The sequence below is a fragment of the Dasypus novemcinctus genome, chromosome 5 (assembly GCF_030445035.2).
Source record: "Dasypus novemcinctus isolate mDasNov1 chromosome 5, mDasNov1.1.hap2, whole genome shotgun sequence".
Classification (NCBI taxonomy): domain Eukaryota; kingdom Metazoa; phylum Chordata; class Mammalia; order Cingulata; family Dasypodidae; genus Dasypus; species Dasypus novemcinctus.
In genome coordinates this window covers 101,729,500-101,736,019 of record NC_080677.1, presented here as the reverse complement: position 1 = coordinate 101,736,019, position 6,520 = coordinate 101,729,500, and the positions used below count along the sequence as shown (strand labels likewise).

Here is a 6,520-nt window from a genome sequence, read left to right as displayed (position 1 = left end):
TTCTTCTTTCCCTCCCTCCCTCTCTCTCTCTCATACACTTACATACACACACACGCCATGCTGTTTCATAGCTAGTATATTAGATTTTCCAGTTTTTAGAAAAAGTATTTAGTTTATCTTCTGAGAATATATAAAAAATCATGGGGAAGACTGACCACTTTTTTTCCTACTCTCCTCATTGCCAAAATTCCCAGAAATTTAAATTTACTTGTTCAAAAAAGCCACATTTATATAATTTCATAAGTAAGGGAAAAAAGAGAAAGTTTTAGTCACCTTTCAAAGGCATAGGACTTCCAATCTTCACAAACCAACAGCATGTCATATATCCTGCTTTTAGCATCATATACCTAGTTCAGTTTTGTTTTGTTTTTATCTGAAAGATAAGCTGACTTTTTTCTGGTGCCATAATGTACCAGCACGGGACTAGTCAGCATTTTCATTTGCTGAAGCCAAAAGACTTCAAAGACAGCGTCTCAGCATGGCCCTCACAGTCCAGGAGACCACAGGAGCTGTAGATTAACTGCAGCGTTGTGCAATCTGCTACACTTGGTGTTACTGCATGTGTCTGCTTCAGTGCCCCAGCTCTGACCTTTGTGGACGCTGTGCTTATTCAAGAAAGTAAACTCCACAAAGGACTGGCCAGTTCTTGAATTTCTAAATCATGGCACATGGGTCAGTGATGTTCAGTGAGGTGTCAGTAGTCCTCTTCCTAGAGGAGTGGGAGTGCCTAGCCTTGGAAAAGGGGAACTTGTACAGAAGTATGATATTGGAGAATCACAGCCACTTTGACTCATTGGGATGTTTCATTTCAAACCAGATGTGATTTGCTTATTGGGAGCAAAGAAAAAAGCCCTGGAAGGTTGTGAAGAGAGGAAGATGACACCAAGGTAATTAAATAATAAGGAAAATGAAATGCAGAGGTTACAAGTGAATAAGATTTGGAGAACAGGTATGAGACTAAGAGGTTATTTTTTTAAAAAAGACAGGTGAAATAAATTTATCCCAGTGGAAGATGATGGGAAAAAATTAAAAACTGTGGACTATGGACTTGGTTTTAAAACATGTTTGGGAATGTAAAAACAAATTTGAAGGACAAGAGGGACTTCAATAGGGTTATTTCAGTCAAGTGAAAATCTCCTCTGAAAAAGTATCCTCTTACCAGAAACATGTCTTTTACTCAACATCAAAAAAATTCATTTTGTTGAAAAACCTTATGAATGTAAGGAATGTGGGGTGGCCTTTAGGCAGACTGTTCATCTTACTTAACATCAGAGACTTCATTCGGGTGAAAAACACTATGAATAAAAAGAATGTGGCTCAGACCTTAGAGTACATCAGAAAGTTCATATTGGTGAGAAGTCCTTTGAATGTTAAGATTGTGGGAAGTTCTTTAGAGTGTGTGGACAACTTATTCTCCATGAGAGGGTTCATACTGCTGAGAAACTCTTTTTATGTACAGAATGTGGGAAGGCCTTTAGACAGTCTGCAAACCTTTCACAACACCAGAGATTTAATATTTCTGACAAACCCTATAAATTTAAAGAATGTGGGAAGTCCATTTTGTGTGTCTCAGGACTTAGAATATATCACAAACTTCATACTGGTGATAAACCCTAGGAATGGAAAGAATATGGTAAGACCTTTAGAGTTCGATGACAGCTGACTCTCCATCAAAGAATTCATAATAGTGAGAAACCCTATAAATGTATGTAAACAAACTCAACGTGTATATGCATTACTTTACCCTCACCATGGAACATGACTCCCAGGGATGAGCCTCCCTGGCACCAAGGGATTACTACCAATTACTAACTGGTGATGCAACTAGAAAAATAACTTGAATAAAAGAGGGAAATGCTAAAGACAAATAAGTTTATATGGCTAAGAATCTTCAAAAAGAGTCAGGAGATCATCAGAGGGGTTGTGCTTACTCACACCTCAGCATGATCCCAGAGACGACCAAAGTAGATACAACCCCAGGTACTGGTGCTTCTGAGGGCTATGGAGACACACAAGTTCTACGCTCATGGCCATTGGCTCTGGAGTTCAGTGCCTTGTCAGTGGGCCCTACTTTGCAATTTGTGTTCCTTAGCGTGATGGAGTTGGACTCAGAAGTGACCTTTCTACACGTGCCTCTTCTGTCGCTTTTACTGAACTTGTGGCCAGTACTGGGGTTGGTGTATACCCAGGAGGCTTCAATCTCTGGACTGGCCATGTGCCAACTGGGCCCTGAGTCTCAGCAGAGTTGTAGCTCCTACTCTCCAGTTAGTTGGACTTGCACAGACTGGCTAACATGGAAGATGGTCAACCACCACACCAGGGAACTGAGACTGCCTACTACTCCAAGCAGGATAATTGCATCCATCAGCCATGTGGGATCTAAGCCCCCTCTCAATATAGAGGAGGAGTGAACATCACCAACCCAGGGTCCACAGGAAGGAGGAATAAAATATGGATTAGAGTGAACTTATTGGTATTCAACTATAGAACTACTGTGACTAGTAATTGAAGAAACTATAGCATTGATCTGGAGAAACTGGTCATGGTAGTTGCTGAAGGCAGTGAGAGAGAAGAAGAGATGAGATGTGGGAGCATTTTTGGAACCTGGAGTTGTCTTAAAGGATATTACAAAGACAGATGCTGGACATTATATATCCTGTGATAACCCACTGAATGTACTGGGGGAGAGTGTAAGCTAAATGTAAACCATAATCTATGTGGTGCAGTAGTGTGTTCACCAAATGCAATGAATGTGCCACAATGATGAAAGAGGTTGTTGATGTGGGAGGAGTGGAGGGTTAGAGGGTGGGGTATGTGTGAAACCTCTTATATTTTTTAATGTAACATTTTTTGGGATCTATATATCTTTATTTTTAAAAAAGCCAATTTAAGAAAAAATAAAAAAGGAATATGTAAAAACCTTTAATCATGGTTATCATCTTTTTCTCCATCACAGAATTCATACTGGTAAGGTACCTTATGGATGTAAGCAATCTGGAAGCCTTTAGTCTTTACTCACAACTTATTTTACAACAGATTATACATATTGGTATTAAACTGTATAAATGTAAGGAATGTAGGAAAACCTTTAGACTATTCTTATAACTTACTCAACATCATTCATGTTGGTGAGAAACCCCACGAATGTTGGGAGTGTGGGAAGGCCTTTAGATTGTGCCAAAAGCTTACTCTGACTCAGAGAATTCATACTGGTGGGAAATACTTTGAATTTAAGGACTGTAAAGAGGCCTTTAGACTTAATTCATCCCTTATTCAACAACTGAGAATTCATTCTGATTAGAAAGCCAGTGAATGGGGGGAATGTCAGAAGGCCTTTAGACAAAATTCACACCTTAGCCATCATATGAAAATTCATGTAAAAATATAAGAAAACCTTCTCAATCTTGTGTTATAGAACATTCTATGAAGTAATCAATCCCTTGACTTAGTATAAAAGATTTTATACCAATGAAAGAATGTGTTAATTTTATATATTCCACCATCACTCAAACCTGGTAAACTGTAGCACATTCATTCTGAAGACTAATCCTATTAATATAACAAATGTGAGAAAGACAAAACATCATCTCTATACCCACCACTTTTCTAACTACGTTATATTGAGTAAGACATTTATTAGGGTGTGTCATGACTGAAGGCCAAGCAATTTTAAGGTGATACAAACTTCTAGTAACCTATCTAAACTTCCTCTTTCTGTCATTCACATTTCTTCTTTAATCCAGAAAATCTGCATATTGAAATGTATATAAAACTACATGCCCTGCCTTATACTCTAGAACACCCACGGGCATATGCTATTTTAGAACCTGGAATGAAATGAAGAAATAGGCATTAATTCTAAGTTCCTATATGTCATTGTAGAGGCATCAGAATAGAAGTCAGTAATCATGTATTGAAGGCTAGGATGCAGGAATTCTCTGGGAAGGAAGATTTGTTATGACCGACCAGGCCTAGTGAACTTCTGTCAAAAAAACTGAGCCCTGAGTAAGATTTTCAGGTCCTTTTTATGCAGAGGATTTAGGAGTGGGGGTCAAGCAGCACTTTTGGCACAAAATGAACTTTTTTTGTTAGATCAGGTTTCAGTTTCTTAGCATCTAGGGGTTTGTTTGGATACCAGGTAAGCTTGAATTAACATACTGCCCACATTCTGTCTGGATGTAAGCTCGAATACACATTCAGTCTACATCTTTTCTGAATATACAATGCCTATAGAATTTATATCACTTAATTGGCTTTCCAGAAACTAGGCAAACTTGGATATAGAATTAATAAGTTTGAATACACACACAGGCCAATACACACATAGGCCATATGATTTCCCCCTTTGATGCCTGCTTAAGTTTCTTAAGTTTTGGCATCACTATTTTTGGAGTTATTAGGTGGGTGGCTGTGTTTTTACTGCATTATTTATTAAAGCACATACTTTAGCTATTATTAAGGGGAGGAAGCAGGGAAGCGTGATGAGAGCATGGGAGGAGTTTTAGCAGCTCACTGCTTTGACTACTCCTTTTTTAATTTATTTTTTCACAAATTTTTCAGGAGGGTTTAATGATAAAGTCCTTGGGGAATATTCAGGGCCCCTCCAAGCCAATAACTCATATGGAGAGACAACCTGCAGTATATTGAAGGCCTGGTTTGAATGCACAACAGGGTTTGGCAATGCTGAAATTTATCTCCTTATTTTTATATACCTTTTAAACATTTTCAATGCAATGTGTTACATATTAAATGAACTTTGCTTTTTACTTTTACACTTTTACCATGAGGATGTTAATTACACAGGTATTTTACTTTAGCAGTAAAGAAAAAACTACTTTTTCCATTTTTAAAATAAAAACTGAGGATTCCAGTGGAATTAAGGTAACTTTTTATTACCACTACTTGAATATGCACTTTGAGGTGACTTCCAGACAGATTTTACTGCTATGAAGTTACTTTCTGTCGTTAATATTAATTTAGGTTTCTAGTTAATATTAGCTTCTTAGAACTAGCATTTTAAATGTTTTCGTTTAGAAGATGCTTTTACAAACTCTTTATAATTGATCACCACCACATAAAGTGGTTAATTTACTTTAGATTACTATCAGCAACCTATGGAATTTACTTCATCCATTTAAAGAGGGCAGATCTACATTTTCTTCTTTAGGTCAATTTCATTAAATATGGACTTACAACTTATATCATTTTAAAGATTTAATACATATAATGTTAATTAACTTGGTGTTTTATAAACCACAGAGATAACACACAAGCTAAATAAATTGAAACTGTTATAGTTTATACAAAGAATGTGTTTTTTTCATTATCATTTTATTTTTTACAAAAGGATAAACCCCTTTTTAATACAAACTGATTCTTAATTTCTTCTGTTTAGAAGAGTTTTAATCTGTTATACTTAGCCCCTCTGTCAGAGTTCTTGCAAAGAGAAGGCCTGGGGTTAAAGAGATCAGGAAAATCCTTTTCCCTTTTTCAATAGTTGCTATGTTTAGATTTTAGATTAAAAGCTAGCAGGGAAAATTTTAATCATTCATAATGATTTGCATTCTATTAAAATTACATAATTGCATATTGATCCAAACCCATCCTTGTGCCTATATCTGTTACTTGAGATTAGCAAATGGGACTGAGGGGAGTAATGTATTTCAGTAAAGTTATATGTTCTTAATATAGCTGAGTTTTGTTATTAAATATGTGCTTATTGAGATGACTGGAAATCACATAATGATAGTGTTGCATTGAAACAATATTTTTAAAATTCATGAATTGGAAGACTTAATATCAAGATGTCAGTCTTACTCAGAGCAATTTATAGGTTCAATGCAATCCTAATCAAAATTCCAAAACCTTCTTTGCAGAAATGGAAAAGACAATCTTCACATTTAGATGGAAGGATAAGAGGCCCTATGTAGCTAAAGCCACCTTGAAAAGAAGAATGAAGTTGGAGGACTCACACTTCCAGATCTTAAAAACTTATTACAAAGCCACAGTAATAAAAAAAAGAGTATGGACTGGCACAGGACAAATATATAGACCAATCCAATTGGATTAAGAGTTCAGAAATCAATCCTTGCTTTTATGGCCAAGTGATTTTTGACAAAAGTGCACTCAAAAGGTGGCAAAGTTCACTGAATTGAGAAAAAACACTCTCTTTAACAAATGGTGATTGGAAAATTGAATCAAAGAATGAAGACCCCTACCTCACACCACTTGACTCAAAGACGTAAATATAAGAGCGAGAACTATCAAACACTTAGAAGAATATGTAGGGAAGGATCTTCAGGGCCTTGTTTAAGCAATGGTTTCTTAGGCTTCACAGCCAAAGGATAAGCAACAGAAGAAAAAATAGATAATTTATCTACTTAATCAAAATTTTAAAATTTGTTACTCAAAGGACTTTCATGAAAGTGAAATGACAACCTACACAATGGGAGAAAATATTTAGAAACCACATATCTGATAAAGGTTTTAATATACAGAATATACAAAGAAATCCTTCAAC

The 6,520-nt window shown here is 36.2% G+C and overlaps 1 pseudogene; it reads left to right on the top strand.

Moving 5' to 3' along the window:
* Positions 1 to 661: 661 nt before the first annotated feature.
* LOC139438930 (zinc finger protein 82 homolog) lies at positions 662 to 3,388 on the top strand (annotated as a pseudogene).
* The last annotated feature ends 3,132 nt before the right edge of the window (positions 3,389 to 6,520 follow it).